Consider the following 17981-nt stretch of genomic DNA (forward strand, 5'->3'; position numbering starts at 1 on the left):
GTTTTGCGTCCACTCACTTTGGGGGTTTAGGCGTCATCCACTCTGACGTGTCGCTGCTTAACTGCCGACGGAGGAACCACTGGGGCGTCAGACATCTTCTACCTCACGGTAGCCGAGTTTTCATTTATCACATTACCCGTGGCCTCCCGTGCCATTCCGGGACTGAGACCCGGGGCTGCGGATAGGGCGCTGGGGCGCACTGGAATTCATGTTGGTGGGAGGAGCACAGAAGCAGCCTTCCTGCCCGGCTGGGCACTGGGTGCTTCTGGCATTTGTGAGGATGCCAGGCTGCCTTCGGCTGTGCCGCCTGCAATGCTCTTTAATCCATGCAGATGTGTTTCTTACTCTTACAGCGATTCTCTTTTGGTGAGCCAATCAGGCCTTGGCATGCCCTTTCTCTCTCTCTCTCTCTCTCTCTCTCTCTCCTTCCTGTTTCTCTCTGCTTGCAAAAAAACAAAAAAATTAACCAATAGTCAACTCCTTTTCTAGGATTCAAAGCAAACTCTTAACTGTGAGCACATGCAAAACAAAGAAAATGAAAATGTTACATACTTTCAGGCTAGAGAGATTGCTTAGTGGTTAAGGTGCTTGCCTGTGAAACCTAAGGATGCAAGTTCCCAGATTCACAAGGTGGTGCATGCCTCTGGAGTTCATTTGCAATGGATGGAGGCCCTGGCATGCACATTCTACACCCCCCTCCAGTCTCTTTCCTTCTCTCTCTCTCAAATAAATGAAATAAAAATTAAATTAAAGGTTACATATTTGCAATACACACTTCCCATTTCAAAAGGGGAGGACAGGGGGGTAGTAAGGAAAGATTTGACCTAAGCAAGATTAAAACCCAGCAGGGCATAAAAGAGTATAATCTTTTTTTAATATTTCATTTTTATTTATTTATTTATTTATTTATTTGACAAAGAAAGAGGAAGAAAGAGAGAGAGAGAGAGAATGGGTATGCTAGGGCCTCCAGCCACTGAAAACAAACTGCACACATGTGCGCCCCCTTGTGCATCTGGCTAACTTAGGTCCTGGGGAATCCAACCTGGACCCTTTGGCTTTGTAGGCAAATGCCTTAACTTAAATGGGACCACTCTCATGGGCCAGCTCAACTTGTTGCCCACAAATTTCCCTGTTGAACATCTTATCTTCCTGACATTTCTAACACCCTTTGGTCTCTATTGCAACTCAAACTGAGCCTTAAGTTTCATGTGTAGCTTTCTCAGAAATCACAAACAGTAAACCCAACTTTGCCACACACTGGCTGTCCTCAGAATTGCCCTCTCCCCATCCCCAGGAGCTTGGTGCAAGCTGCTTTGACTCCACAACTCTGCACTCTGTATACACACATAGCTGCCACCATGGTATCAGTGGGTAGTGCCAAACTCTGTGGTAGGCTCCAGATGTAGCTAGGATCCCTTAGCAAACAATAGCAGCAGCAAATTCTAAACACTAGGTGGCTGAAATTGAAAAAAAAAAAAAAATTTTCTGGGCTCTTGTTTTTTACACAGAGGAGCCCTGTGGCTTTATCTTTTAAAAGCGCTCTCTTTAAAACAAGTCATTCAAATGGTTTTCATTTTTACCTCCTGAGGCCTTCTGTGAATTAGGTCCTGTGATCAAGACACCACTTGTACTGTCTTGGTGAAAAACGTCTCACCTTAACTACTAATCCCTTTAATAATTACGGCCCGCTTGCCTGCATGCACCTTACACAGTGACTTTAAAGGCTCTCACAGTCTTTTTCTTTGCTCATCTGCACAGTTTCAAAGCATCTTTCTGCTGCTGTTTGCTGTCATTCCTACTGTAAACCTGGCTAAAAGTAGCCAATATAGCCATGCAGCAGGTAGAATGCTACACGCTGTCTTGAAGTTTACTCTCCTAATGAATCTGTCCACTACTATTTTGTTGCTGTTGTTGTTTTGTGTGTGTGTGTGTGTTTAATTATTTTATGAGAAGGAGGGAGAGAGAGAATTGGCATACCAGGGCCTGAGCCACTGCAAATGAACTCCACGTGTGTACACCACCCTGTGTGCATGTGTCACCTTATGTACTTGGCTTACATGGGTTCTGGGGAGTCAAACCTGGGTTCTTAGGCTTTGCAGGCAAGCGCTTTAACTGCTAAGCCATCTCTCCAGTTCCCCCCTTTTTTTTTGCGGCAGGGTTTCACTCCAGCCCAGGCTGACCTACAACTCACCCTGTAGCTCCAAGTTGGCCTCAAATACACAGTGATCCTCCCAACTCAGCCTTCTGAGTACTGGGATTAAAGGTATGCACCACCACGCCCAGAAGACCACTACTTTGGAATTCAGCCTCACTCAGATTTTCAGGACACAGCGAAACATGGCCAGATTCATTGTCAGAACATAACATGAATGGCTTCTCATCAAGTTGCTAATAATCCTGTTCCCCTCTGAAATCGCATGGGACAGTCTTCACTATAAAATTGGTCATTCATTAATCTCTGCTTACAGTATTCTAGGGATTCTCTAGCTTGCGGCTTTAAAATTTTCCAGACTACTTTTCCTATTCTGGTCGCTAACCCACAAGGACAAGCTCCCTGCCGGCTGACACAGAACCACATGAGAGATGGGAAATGACAGCAGAGGAAACCTTCCTGTGGCTGGAGAGGGGTGCAGTCAGTTTGAGGCCAGCTGATTTTTCCTGAGCTCAGCTCTTAGAGAATGATTCTAGGGTGTTAAGTGTTTGCTTTCATACTTAATTCTCCTGGCCAACTCAAAAAAGTAGTATTACAATACTTTGCCCACTTGTGAAATCTTGCCTTTTTTTTTTTTACAGTTATAACTAATGACTTCAAACAGGTTAGTAGCTTATGTCTACCATGGTGGGTCAGCTGGTAGCAGGACCGATCCTTTCTTCATGACCAAAGGGTTTTTTTTTTTGTGAATGAACTCATTCACACCAATTTTCACAAATGAGATAATTTTATTAAAAAAAAATGTGATTTGAAGTCATCAAAAGAAAAAGCCATGTAGAATCAGAGTGTGGCCAATGTCACTTTAGTTCTCATGCACAAAAAAATTCCAAAATGCCTCTTGGAACAGAAAGCTAGCATCAACTTGTTTCTATGATGTTAGAAACAGGCACATGTATTAGAAACCAAAGAACATCAAATGTCCTTATTGTATTGTTCGCCTGGGTATTTATTTTTTAAAATTGTTTATTTACAGGCTGTCAAGATGGCTTAGTGGTTAAGCGCTTGCCTGTGAAGCCTAAGGACCCCAGTTTGAGGTTTGATTCCTCAGGACCCACGTTAGCCAGATGCACAAGGGGGCACACGCATCTGGAGTTTGTTTGCAGTGGCCAGAAGCCCTGGTGTGCCCATTCTCATCCTTCTCTCTGTCTGTCACTCTCAAATAAATAAATAAAAATGAAAAATATTTATTTACTTTCAGGCACAGAGAAATAGAGAAGAAAGAGAGGAGAGAGAGGAGAGACAGAGGAAGGAGAGAGGGAGAAAATGGGCATGCTGCGGCCTCTAGTTACTGCATATGAACTCCAGATGCATGCACCACTTTGTGCATCTGGCTTTATGTGGGTGCTGGGGAATGAAACCTGGTTCATTAGGCTTTGCAGGAGAGTGCCTTAACTGCTAAGTCACCTCTCCAACTCCATTTGTGTACTTCTATTAGAGAAGGTATCTCACTCTCAACCTGGAACTGCTGTCAAGGAACCCAGCAATTCTCCAGTCTCTGCCCACCCCCACCCCCACCACTGCCATAGACTGGGGTTACAGTTGCGTGTGGCCACAGCCAGTTTCTTCACATAGGTTTTGGGGAGTGGAACTCAGCAGTCCCTGACCCAAAAGGCCCTCATACTTAAGTGGCAAGTAATCTTAACCCCTGAGTCATCTCCTCTGCTCTGTTCTTATGATCTTTGATAAGGTCAAATTGTGCCAGTCTACAGAGGTTACAAATGTAGCCAAAAAATATTGACTTTGTTGTAGGAAGAATTCTCATGAGTCTTTTTTTTGTAGCATGTGTGTGTATTTGTATGTATTTGTGTGTTGGGGGTGTGGAATCCAGAGGTAAACATTAGCTGTCTTCTTACATTGGCATCTATACTTTCTTTGTCTTTCTTTCTTTCTTTCTTTCTTTCTTTCTTTCTTTCTTTCTTTCTTTCTTTCTTTCTTTCTTCCTCCTTCCTTCCTTCCTTCCTTCCTTCCTTCCTTCCTTCCTTCCTTCCTTCCTTCCTTCTTTCTTCCTTCCTTCCTTCTTCCTTTCTCTCCCTCCTTCCTTCCTCCTTCCTTCCTTCCTTCCTTCCTTCCTTCCTTCCTTCCTTCCTTCCTTCCTTCTCCCTCTCTCTCTCTCTCTCTCTCTCTCTCTCTCTCTCTCTCTCTTTCTTTCTTTCTTTCCTTCTCACTTTTGTTCTTTCTCCATTTTTGATACAGCATCTCTCACTGAAATGGAAGCTCACTGATTCAACAAGACAAGGCAGCCAGCGAGCCAAGATCCTCCTCCCTCCACGTCCTCAGGCTGGCACGATAGGTCCACGTCGCCATGCCCGGGTTTTACCTGCGGTCTAGGGAGCTGAACTCAGTTTCTCATGCTGGCACGGCAAACACATGACACACTGAGCTGCCTCCCCAGACCCCTGATTGAGTTTTAACAGCTTGTGTTCTACTCTCTGCTGAAGAGACGGTGGAGGTGTCCGGTACCTGCCTGTTGCAGTCAGGTTCACAGCGCTGGCAGAAATCACCCAACCAAGAGCAGCTTAGGGGGGAAAGAGGTTTGTTTTGGCTTACAGGCTTGAGGGGGAAGCTGAAGATGGCAGGGGAAAACGATGGCATGAGCTGAGCAGAGGGTGGACATCACCCCCTGGCCCACATAAGGTGGACAATAGAAACAGGAGAGTATGCCAAACACTGGCATGGGGAAAGCCCGCCCTCAACAATACACTGCCTCCAGGAAGCGTTAATTCCCAAATCTCCATCAGCTGGGAACCTAGCATTCAGAACACCTGAGTTTATGGGGGACACCTGAATCAAACCACCACACTGTCTGTCGCCTACTCCCAGAAAATTGTTGCTTGGGCAAAGCGCGAGGTGTTGGGAAAACAGGTGATGGAACACAGGGTTGGGACTGGACCCCTTGCAGAATCACTGTGTAGGGAAGTCAGTATGGGGATCAGAAACAGAATCTCATATTTATTTTGAGTCATCTGATTTGGGAGCAGGCTTGGCAAAGCCTAGCTATTCTGTCCTTTCCTGCATGCTCTTTAGTCTTTTGGGGAAAGAGAAAACTCACAAAGGATGACATGAAGTGGCAAAGGAGACATGCCACCTCACCTTTGGGACAAGTGGAGAAGATCGCCTCCAAGTGACTTAAACAATCAGCTGTGACCAAGAGTCTTTGAGCCTGGCTGGGGGACAGGGCATTGTTTGTCTCTGTTAGAATTGCCCTCTACTATGCCTACCGAGGCGGGGGCTGGTGAATGTGACGGGCAAAGAGGCTGGCACAGTACCGAGAATGTGCACTGCTCTCGAGCCCAAAGTCTGCACATGCGGAGTTGATGTCTGGAAACCATAGTGAGCCCCCGGGGAGCCACAGGGCAGCTGAGGTTTACAAACAGGGAAATGAAGGTCATCAACCACTGTGGCTCCCATAGCTGAAGTAATTGGGTCCAAAGGTGCCTGACAAGGCGAACGAGGCTCCCGTGGCTACAGGGATCACAAGTTCATTGAAATATAATCCTCATGAACAGCACTGGATTAGATGGAGACCTCGTGACAGGGAGCAGGGTGCTCACAAAGGTGATCCATTTTTTAAAATATTTTATTTATTTACGAAAGAGAGAGAAGAGAGAGAGAGAAAGAAGGAAGGAAGGAAGGAAGGAAGGAAGGAAGGAAGAAAGAAAGAAAGAAAGAAAGAAGGAAGGAAAGAGAGAGAGGCAGACAGAATGTGAATAAGCATGCTAGGGCTTCCTGCTGTTGCAAACAAACTCCAGACACATGTGCCATTTACTTCACATGAGAACTGGGAATCAAACCCTGGACATCAGGGTTTGCAAGTAAGCACCTTTAGCCATTGATCCATCTCTCCAGACTGATCATTTTTCATAGCACTATCTGCATATGACGAGTCTTCAAGGAGAAAAAAAACAACATCAGTCGCAGACTCATCTCTCCAGTGGGGCAATGTGTCACTTGCATTGCGATCGCTAAAAGGCAATGATCTAATTTTCCTTGCTGCAAATAAAACTCTCCATCCTGTGAAGGGCTTCCATTTCTGCCTTTAGACAGCGTCTTTCCATCCCTTGCCTCCTGCTTGGTGTGAGGTTGGTGGATGAAGTGTTGGGTAAAGGCAACCTACAATGAGAGAAATAAATTTGTTTGCTGAGTTAGGTAATGTTCTCACCTACTTTCTTAAAAAAAAAAAAAAATTCATCTTTTTTTGTATATTTCTTTTTTGCATGCATTCTTTTTATTTTATTGCTGTTTATTTATTTGAGAGAAAGAGTGGGCACACCGGGGCCTCCAGCCATTGCAAACGAACTCCAGGTGCATGTGCCACCTTGTGCATCTGGGTTACATGAGTCCTGAGAAATCGAACCTGCGTCTTTTGGCTTCATAAGGAAGCACCTTAACCACTAAACCATCTCTCCAGCCCCTCACCTCCTTTCTTATTTGTTTTCCACAATCTTCTTTCCAGACCCCAGAGTACAGTAGTGTGCACTGAGCAGCCTTGGCGACATGACATATCACATGATCCTCCAGTCTATAGCGTGCACACCTGCCCTGGAGGGAGAGTTTAGGAATCTCCCAACACTATCAACTGCCCCGAAACAAAACTGTGTTGGGGAAAAAGCTAAGTAAGATTATTTTTATTATAAAAAGATCCCCTCTAACCTATTATAAATAATATTTATTAGGTGGATCTCTTTGGGCCAGAGAAATGTGAAACTGGAAACAGGGTAGTAGAGTAAATAATGTACAACTTTTGTTTCTTTTTTTAAAAGTATTTTTTCGTTTATTTTTATTTATATATATTTTTAGAGCAACAGACAGAGAAAGAGGGAGAGAGAGAGAGAGAGAAAGAAAGAAAGAGAAAGAATGGACACGCCAGGGCTTCCAGCCACTGCAAGTGAACTCCAGATACGTGTGCCCCCTTGTGCATCTGGCTTATGTGGGTCCTAGGAAATCAAGCCTCTAACTGGGGTTCTTAGGCTTCACATGCAAGCGCTTAACTGCTAAGCCATCTCTCCAGCCCATTTAAAAAGTATTTTATTTATTTATTTTGAGGAGGGACAGATATGTATATAGAGAGACAATATGGGCACACCAGGGCCTCCAGCCACTGCAAACAAACTCTAGACATACGTGCCACCTCGGGCATCTGGCTTACACAGGTACTGTGGAATTGAACCTGGGTCCTTAGGCTTCACAGGCAAGCTCCTTAACCACTAAGCAATCTCTCCTGCCCAAAACTTATGTTTCACTGAAAAATTTGGCTGTCTGGATGCTAGGGATGTCTACAATATAGATGAGAATATTCTGCCTTGTACAATCTTAAATTTTGTGGGAATTCTGTTACAACTTTGCAAATTATAGCTTGCTGACAGCAAAATGAATTCATTCTTATCTCTAGATGTGCAACTATGTGTGTTGAGGGTAGACTGAACACAATTCTCCCTTTGGAAAAGCCAGTCTCACATCTACTTGTACATTGATTCATATATTTTATTACATCACAAAAATGTGTAGTGTTTTTTCCCCCCTCTTTTAAACTTTTATTAGGTTGTCTATGTGGTCATTTTTATCAATTGAGTTGAATAAAAATTTAATGTGTTTATTTTCTATCTGTATGATAATATTATCGTTTTTGGAAAACTGCTTTTTCACAAAGACTATGGGCTCAGCCTCACACGGAAAACAACACGTAGAACAAAGGAGAGAGAGTAAGTCCAGAGAGTCCACATTACTGAAGCCAGAGGAAAGACCATGGCAACAGGTTATGGTTCAACTGTATCCAAGAGAGTATGTCAACCAATAACATTTTTTCTTATGAGAAAGAGAGAGAGAGATAGAGAGAGAGAGAGTTGGCATGCCAGGACCTCCAGCCACTGCCAATGAACTCCAGATGTGTACACCACCTTGTGCACATGCATCACCTCGTGCATCTGGCTTAAGTGGATTCTGGGGAGTCAAATCTGTGTCTTTAGGCTTCTCAGGCAGGTGCTTTAACCACTATGCAATCTGTCCAGCTTTCAGCTGAAATCTTAAGGGTAAACCTAGACCTATTCCGCTGATGATACATTCACTTTCTGTCTTTGGCAATACGATGAGTAGTGAGCCGGCTGCTGCACCCACAAGCACTTTAACTCCATCTTGTCTTAGAAGCCAGCTGAGATCATAGTGAGGCAGCCCAACCCACTGAGATGCCCCATCAGGAACCATGGTTATGGTCCCAGAGGGATCTCGGTGCTTGGTGAAGTGCCCGACAGAACGTCGAGGCGTGTGACTGTGACTCCTGAGTAGGTGGGCTTTGTGGCCACAGATGGCTCTGGGTGCAGTGAATCCCAGGGGACTTGTAGACACCAGCTCTGGTCTTTGGCAAGACATCAACACAAAAGACAGCACTCAGTGGGCCTGTGAGAGAGATCTCGGTGTCTCCTGTGGTTGGTTTTGCCCATGTGTTGACTGAGTCCCCTTGGATGTTGAGATGCCTGCGTGTGTGTGCATGCACACAAGCGAGTGCTACACGTGCACATGCACAGTTTAGTTGCTTCAGTGTGGTCTGTGTTGGACTATTTTTAACACTCAGAATAGGCATCTTGCTCCAATTATAACCATCTCTTACTTTTGTGCCCTGTCTGGTCGCTGCCAATGCAGATGGCTCTGTGGTATGAAGGTCCTAGGACTGCTGACCACAGGCTTGAGTTGTCCTTTGTACCCTCAACAATACAGCATCCTGGGATACCAGCCATATCTTATGCATGTGGAAGATGCCAGCAAGTGTTCAATTAAAAATGCATGGCCCACAATCCCCATGGGGATGACGTGCATCTCCAACGAGGAAGACCCCTTTGGAAAAGGGGCAGGAAGGAGAGAAAGGATGGTACCGACATGTGGTGTTTACATACTAAGTATGTCCATAACTAGTAAAAATAAATTTTTTAAAACTCATGTTTAGGGGCTGGAGAGATGGCTTAGTGGTTAAGGTGCTTGCCTTTGAAGCCTAAGGACTGAATCGATTTTCCACTACTCATGTAAGTCAGATGCACAGGGTGGCACACATCCAGAGTTCATTTGCAGAGGCTAGAGGCCCTGGCATGCTCATTTTCTCTCTCTTTCTCTCTTCCTCTTTCTCTTTAATAAATAAATAAAATTTTTTTAAAATCATGTTTAGGTTCAAAATGTCTTCACTCATTATCGTCTGAAATATTGTTTTGTTTTGTTTTTTTTCCAAAATAAGGTCTCACTCTAGCCCACGCTGGCCTTGAACTCACGGTGATCCTCGTACCTCTGCTTTAAAAATTTATTTATTTATTTGTCAGGCGTGGTGGCACACGCCTTTAATCCCAGCACTTGGGAGGAAGAGGTAGGAGGAACGCCGTGAGTTCAAGGCCACCCTGAGAATACAGAGTGAATTCCAGGTCAGCCTGGGCTAGAGTGAAACCCTACCTCGAGAAACCATATGTGTGTGTGTGTGTATGAGAGAGAGAGAGAGAGAGAGAGAGGGCACACCAGGGCCTCTACTACTGCAAATGAACTCCAGATGCATGCATCACTTTGTGCATCTGGCTTTATGTGGGTCCTGGGGGAATTGAACACGAGTGGTCAGGCTTTACCAAAAAATAGAAAAAGTACCTTTAATCACTGAGCAATCTTTCCAGCTCATACTTGAAACTTTGTGGACAATAAAAATCTGAATTACAACACAAAACATTCCTTCATGTTCAAAACATAGGCTGATTTTCCAATGCCTTTGGATTTAGAGTATAAGCTGAATTTTCTGCTGCTTTTAGCATTTCCAAGTGTTTCATGATATTCATCTTTTTGCTCTTTTATTGGGGGGGCAATTAATCACCAAAACCCTGAATCCTTCTCTCAGAGAAAGGGAACGGTCATTACCTACCTAATTGTCTGTAGCCCTCTAAAAAGTCAGGTTGTAGTCTGTATACAGCAGGTACATAAAAAGAGCGGCTTGCTCGTTTAAATCGATTGTTTTGTTGATTCCTTCAATAGTTGACATTAAGACTCAGCTCTGCTTTCATGTTTCCTGTTGGAAAAGTTTGCCTTGCACCTTCAGTTCATTTTCACAGGGGTAGTCCTCTTTGTAGAGCTATGTGTCCCCATGTCCTCACAGGTCACTGCTCCCTGGAGAGTTCTTAGTCTGAGCAAGAATATTTGTGTCATGAGAAAGAGCAAAATTCCTGAGAACTGTCCTGGGGTTTCTCCAGAAGAGTCGCCAGGATGTGTTAGCTTGAATGGATGTCCCCCAGCAGATTTCAAGAGTTTATTAAAGCTTGTAACTCAGTTCTCCAGCTGCGTGGCTGGAGGAGGGGTCACTGTGGGCAGATCCTGGGGTCCAGTCCTAAGGCTTCACTGGAGGTGGATCTAAATCCTGCTGTTCGGCAGCCTGTTTTTGCCTTTGCTTTTTGTGGTGGGTTTTCTCTTGTTCGCCAGTGTGGAACGTCCCCTGGATCTGTAAAGTTCCCTAAGTCCCATCCACTCCATAAACTGTCGGGTTTGGAAGTTCATCCCAGGGGTTTTAGAGCTCACTATGACAGGTCACAGCTTTGCACAGATACTTGGGCTGAGGGAAAACAATCTGTGTGTGTGTGTGTGTGTGTGTATGTGTGTGTCTGGTACGCATAAGTGTGCATGGTCATATATGTGTGCACATGCATACAGAGGCCAGAGGTAGATGCCTGGCTCCTTTTCACTCGCTCCCCACTTAAAAAAAAATTACTATTTTTTGAGACATGCCCAACAGACTGCTCTTTTTTTCCCTCCCTATGGTTTAAAATTTTTGAGGTTTTCTAGCACCAGAAGGCTATAGTCTAATATATGTTACAAAGGACAATAAACATCTAATGCTAATGTTACATTGTGAAATTGAAGACTACTATTGTTACCAAATTAAAAAAAAGGATGTTAACTGCTGGCAACAGCTATATATTATGTGATCCAAGTGCAACTTTTGGCTATCCTACAGCAGATTTTACTTGAAGGTAAATGCCTAGCATTAGGACAATTGAATAAGTAATAAGCTTGCATCATGGAAGTTTCACAAGTGATTTTTTTTTTTTTTTTTTTTTGTGAGGAGCGCACCAGTGCCTCCAGCCACTGCAATAGAACTCGAGACCTGTTTGCCACCTAGTGGGCACATGTGACCTAACGTGCTTGCATCACTGTGCGTCTGGATATGTGGGATCTGGAGAGTCAAATCTGGGTCCTTAGGCTTTGCAGGCTAATGCGTTAATGGCTATGCCATCTTCCCAGCCTCCCCCACCACATTACTGAGACAGGGTCTTCCATTGAACCTGGAGCTCACTCACCCTTTCTGCTAGACCAGCTAGCCAGCAAGTTCCAGTGTGGGATTCCAGACACATGCACCGGGCTTATGCATAGGTGCTGGGGACCCATCTCAGATCCTTGTGCTTGCACAGCATGCCCTTTACCCACTGAACTAGCTCCTCAGGCTGGAAACAATCAATTTTTAAACATATATATTATTAATTTGAGAGAGAGGAATAAATAGGCAGGGAGAGAGAGAGAGAGAGAGAGAGAGAGACAGAATTGATGTACCAGGCCCTCCAGCCACTGCAAATGAACTCCAGATGCATGCACTATCTTGTGCATCTGGCTTACATGGGTCCTAAGGAATTGAACCCGGGTCCTTTGGCTTTGTAGACAAGTGCCTCAACCTTTAAGCTATCTCTCCAACCCAATAATCAGTTTTGAGTGGAATATAAATATACAATTTTGGAGGTTGGAGAGATGGCATAGTGGTTGTTTCAGTCAGATTCGCATTGCTGACAGAAATCACCTGACCAAGACCAGATTGTGGGGAACAAAAAGGGTTATTTTGGCTTACAGACTGGAGGAGAAGCTCCACGAGGGCTGGAGAAAATGTTGGCATGAGCAGAGGATGGACATCATCTCCTGGCTTCAGGTTAAGGCACTTGTCTACAAAGCCTAAAGAGCCACATTCTGTTCCCCAGGACCAATATAAACCAGATGCTCAGGTGGTGCAAGTGTCTGGAGTTTGTTTGCAGCGCCTAGAGGGCCCTGGCATACCCATTCTCTCTTTCTCTTTCTTTCTTTCTCTGTTTCTTCTGCTTTCTCAAGTAAATAAATAAGAATCCAATGTTCATGCGGCTGAAACAATTTGCTCTTCTAGTGTTTATATCAGGCCATTCTGGACGTGATACCATGTGCTTCATATGAATTGGACCATCATCAGGTGCATTTTGAATATATGCTATTGCAATCCTAACCCTTTCCTTATTCCCACCTTTAGGCTTCTGAGGGTTAGGGAGAGGACACATGAGTGCAGAATGTCAGAATGAAGTAGCCCCCTCCTCTATCTCTTAACTTCTCCCTTGCGCTTCTTGTGGGGGGTCACTGATTCCCACTGCCCTTCAGTGGTGGGGGGATTTCTAGGTGGGAGAAGGGTGCAGTGGGATGGTTTTGATACCACACCCCTGTCCCACCAATCACCACTACCCTGGACCTACAGCTAATGTCTCTCTCTCTCTAAGTTTTACATATCCTCAACTAGAGTAAAACTTAATGAACGCCCTGATGTATACAATAGCATTTGGAAAACAGGAATCTGTGTGGGCTGTGAATCACCACTCACAGCAGGGACCCGAAATGTGACCGTGGGAGGAGCCCACAGAGCCCCTCTCTTTTTCACTGGGATTTATTGCCAGCAGGTCATTATTGACAAAGCACCATTCACAGTCTCTAAAGAGACGATAAACTAGCTGCTGAATATGCATTTTGTTCTGTGGTGAACACAGATGTTTCCAGCTAATATCCATTTCATTTAATTTCTTTTCTCCTTTCTTTTTAAAATTCCGTCTTGCTATTTCTGCAGCAGCTGGCTAACTCTTGGGATGGGGAGTCACTCCTTGCGTTTATTCGCATTGGTGCTGGTCACGTGTCTCTACTTCGGGGTCTGTCAACATCTCTGTTGAAAGCTACTGCTTTGGCTAGTTCAAAGCCAGGAGGAGGGTATGAATGCTAAGCGTGTGAAATGCGACCCCAGCTTAGGATCAAATCACTGTAACCAAGTGTACGAATCGAATCGGTCAGAATGTTTTGGTGACGTGTGTTCGCAAGCTGAAAATGATGGGAGCCTATTGCCAAAGCTCTCTTGCATTTCTACAAAGGGAATATTCCTTGCTTTTCAAGTACACCTTTCTGAAACCATTTGTCTTTTGACTGTCCTAAGGTTTGGTGGAGAGGATGGAGGATTGGCAGTGATGGTTATATAAATTTATCTTAGAAGTAGCCTTTTATATGACATAGGGTAGGGGTGACTGTCCTACCTCTGATGGACTCCATCCTCTGAGTGACACCATTAGTGGGGCATGCATCATGTCTCCATGTGCTCACAGTGTCCTAGAGAGCAGATCTGGCGACCAGATCCAGCCCAGTCATGACTCTACTGTCAAGAGTAGGAATTTCAACACTGAATTGTATCATCTGCTACCCAGAACACAGGACTAAGGTTTCATGATGTCTGTAGTGTGTTGCTACTTGAGCTGAAGTTTCTTTCTTGTATGTACTACAAAATAAGCAAGTAAAAAACTTTTTCTTAAGCCCTCGGTATATGTTATGTGGTGGTTTGAATCAGATGCCCCCATAAACTCCTATAATTTAAGTTCTTGGTCCCCAGATGGTGGCAGGTTGCAAGGTGGAGCCTTGCTACAGGAGGTGTTTCTCTGGAGGCGGGCTTTGAGGTGCGATAACACAGCTTCCCCTCACCCTTGCTAGAGCACAGCTTACTCTTGCTGCTTTCTACCAGCTTCTATGGTGAGGTATGACATCCAGCCCCTGATCCACCACTTTTTCCTCCTATTTTTCCCAGCAAAGCAATAGTGACTATAACACCAGGCAAGAGTTGGCTTTGTTTTGGGGAGTATGTCCTTGGTTGCAACTCAGAAGGGATGCTGTATGGTCAACCCTCTGTTAATGCCTGTAGAGATGGCTTTCCATGGAGCTTAGAGCTCTGAAGTGTCATTTCAGTTCTTGTTTGCAGGTAATTATGACGTTACACAATTTGCAAAAAGCAAGAACTATGAGCAAGATACATGTATGTGATGCTCTTGTTTCTGCCTTCCAATGACTCTTCCCTTAGCATAGTTCTGTTCATTGCTGGGTGTGGAAGTGCATGCCTTTAATCCAAGCACTATGAAGGCTAAGGTAAGGGAATCACCAAGAGTTTGAGGCCAGCCTGGGTTACAGAGTAAGCTCTAAGTCAGCCTAGAGTAATCCCCTGCTTAAAACTTAAAAATAAACTAGGCAAGCCTTTAATCCCAGCACTCAGGAGGCAGAAGTAGGAGGATCCCTGTGAGTATGAGGCTACCCTGAGTCTACATAGTGAATTTCAGGTCAGCTTGGATTACACAATGAGACACTACCCCCCAAAAGCAAATAAATAAATAAATAAAAATTTAAATAGTTCTGTTTACATCCAAAACAGGGATTGAGCAAGGGATGGGGCAAGGAATGCTGTAAGGTGCAACAGCCATCCCCACATGAGCCAATCAGAGGCTAGCTAGGGCCAGGAATATTTCAGAAAATCACTCCATTTTATTTCAGGAAAGGACAGGTCTCAGCTAGTTTCTATGCTTTGTGACCAGTTCGTTTCCCATCCAAGACATGACATTAAGATAGTCAGTTGTGGCATGGACCAAGGTCATCCTTCTTTGAGTCTGATCATTTTATATGAGTGGAGGGATTATTAATGAAGCATTAAGGGAGGATTAATGGAGAAGCCTCTTGCTGAATACTTACAAAGACAAGCACATTGTGCAAACTTAGATGTTTGAATTATTCTGGACTTAAGATCATCCTAGCAGGAATTTTCATAAGAAATTGAAATAGCTCCTTTAACCTGATTAGAAACGGTCAAGTTTACATTGTGGAAACCTTTAATTTATAACGTTTGCTGGTATTCATTAACCTTGAGAAAGACTTTCGGGTTGAACTATATTGGTACACGTTTCTATGATAACCAGGGTTCCCTGCGAGCATCGGGCTCTAACTTCAGAAGTCTTGCTGTCCTGGAGGGTCGTCAGAGCGGGGCCACTCTTATCTACATGGTCTCCAAAGTTCTGCTCTCTTCCTTGTGTCTCAACCTCTGCCTTTTGGGTGAGAACTTCAGAAACAAATTGATGTAAAAAACAAAAGTTAACATAATACATATGAGGAGTTCAGACCTTGTGTCCTTGGGTGGGGGAGCATACACTGGCTGAAAATGAAGACTTTACCCTGCATTGGTCAGTGTGGACCTAGAGGTTTCTTAAGAGGGGGTCATCTCAGCTGAGGTGACACCCATTCTGCTCTGATGGGAACCCCTCCATATTATAGGGTCTAGCAGTGGGATTCCCTTTCGGTTCTGTCCACCCTCTCTCCTGTCCCCAAGCCCTCCTTTTCTTCCTCCTTCTTCCATTGATCTTTTCCTCCTTTTGTAGTTAACATGTTAAAAAGAGAGAATATTGAGTCACTTGATTAACCCATATACATATACACTGAATCATAGTTTTTCTTGTGTTTTTTTTTATTTTTTTGAATTTTCAATGTAGGGTCTCACTCTAGTCCAGACTGACCTAGAATTCACTCTGTAGTCTCAAACTGGTGGCCTCAAACTCATGAGAATTCTCCTACTTCTGCCTCCTGAGCACTGGGATTAAAGGCATACGCCACCATGCCCGGCTTCAAGTGTTTTTATTCCTTCAAAAACCCTTAATGAATGTGGCTTTTCAAATTTCCTTCTCTATTAGTCAATAATTAAATATAGGAGTGAGTGGTTATATCAATACTGCTTATTGTGAGAATCTTGTGATTCTGTAAAAACTCAGTGGATGGAAACTGATGGTTCTATTTTGGTCTTTTATGTGGATGATGAAGAGTTTCAGACTTGTTGTTACCCACAGAATGACAGATCTGATTAAAATAATATAAATTTTTTTTTCTATCAGAAATGGAGTTTGTGGGCTGGAGAGATGGCTTAGCAATTAAGGCACTTGTCTGCAAAACCAAGGGGTCCTGGTTCAATTCTCCAGGACCCATGTAAGCTAGATGCACAAGGTAGCCCATGTGTCTTAAGTTCATTTGCGGCAGCTAGAGATGCTGTTGTGCCCATTCTCCTTCTCTCTCTCTCTGCCTGTCTCCCTGTCTGTCTGTCTCTCTCTCTGACTCTTTCTCTTACTTTCTCTTTCTTAGATAAATTTTTAAAAATTAAAAATGGAGCTCACTAGTTTTTTTTTTCTTAATTTCTATTATTGGGTGAAATTGATTGTAGAAATAGGTCTAGGTTTTTAAAAGTCCACATTAGACAGACACATCACAAAGTGCCTTGTGTGTGGGAGGTAAGTAGCAAGAGACAGTGTCTTTGCTTACACTGCCCCATGGCATCCATCAAAAACTAGTCAAGACAATAGAATATTATTGATTCCTAAAATGGAAATTGTGACCGATGCTAAATACAAATGAATTTTAAGGACATTTTGTCAAGCAAAATAAACCAGTTACAAAAGAGATTGACTTCTATCAGCTACCCAGTGTAGTTAAAATATAGGGAGAAAAGTAGAACTAAACAGAGAATCAACAAGCCTGTATTAGAACTCATCAATACCATTAGCCAACAGGATCTAATTTATATTTACAGAATAATGCATTCAAAGTCAACAGAGTACAAATTCTTTAAGAGCCTACAGAACAAATACTAGGATAGATCATATCTAGGGCCATCAAAACCCAACAGGTTTAAACTAAATGAAACTCTACAGGAGTTCAGCAAGGTCTCAGAACACAAGGCTAACTGACAAAGATGAACTGTGTATCTGTATTCTAAAAGCACATATTGGGGGGTTGGGGAAATAGCTCAGAGAGGTAACAGTGCTTCCCACCGACATGAGGGCATGAGAGGCACTGGACGTGCCTGAGTTTGATTCCACAGGATCCACATAAACAGCTTGGTATGCCCAGGCACATCTGCAAGCCCAATCCCACGGGGAAGCAGAGAACTGAGTATCAGTAGGGCTCATGAAAACCACAGCTCTACTCTCAGAGAGGGACTCTTCCTCACGTCCATATATGAGTGATAGAGGAAGGACACAGGGATGGTTTTCCTGGTCTCCCTGCCTGCGCACACAGGCGTGCATAGCTGCACATGCATGCCTACACACTGCACATGTAAAGGACAACACATTTTAAAAGAGAAATCTAGAGTTGTTTTGTGGATCCTTAATAAGGATGAAATAGTTGTAAATCTGTAAGCATTATATATACCTTGTATGCTGAAAACCACAAAATGTGCATGAGAGGAATGAAAGCAGATCTGAAGTGCTGGAGGGAAGTAGTGGGTGCATGGATGGGGACCACGTGACATAGAAAAGCCAGAAATCTTCCCAACTAGATATAATAACATTAATGAAATTTCAGAAAAATCCCAGCCAGGCTTTTAAAGTATTTTTTTAAATTTATTTTTTTAGAGAGAGCAAGAGAGAATTGGTGAGCCAGGGCCTCAGCCACAGCAATTGAAATCAAGGCAGTTGTGCCACCTAGTGGGCATGTGCGACCTTGTGCCTGTTTCACCTTTGTGCATCTGGCTTACGTGGGATCTGGGAGTTGAACATGGGTTCTTAGGCTTGGCAGGCAAGCGCCTTAACCACTAAATCATCTCTCCAACCCCAGGCAGGCATTTTTTTTAAATAGTTATTTATTTTTTAAATATTTCATTTTTATTTATTTGAAAGAGGAACAGAGAGAGAGAGGAAGAGAG

This window comes from Jaculus jaculus, chromosome 15 (genome assembly GCF_020740685.1).
Source record: "Jaculus jaculus isolate mJacJac1 chromosome 15, mJacJac1.mat.Y.cur, whole genome shotgun sequence".
Taxonomy (NCBI): domain Eukaryota; kingdom Metazoa; phylum Chordata; class Mammalia; order Rodentia; family Dipodidae; genus Jaculus; species Jaculus jaculus.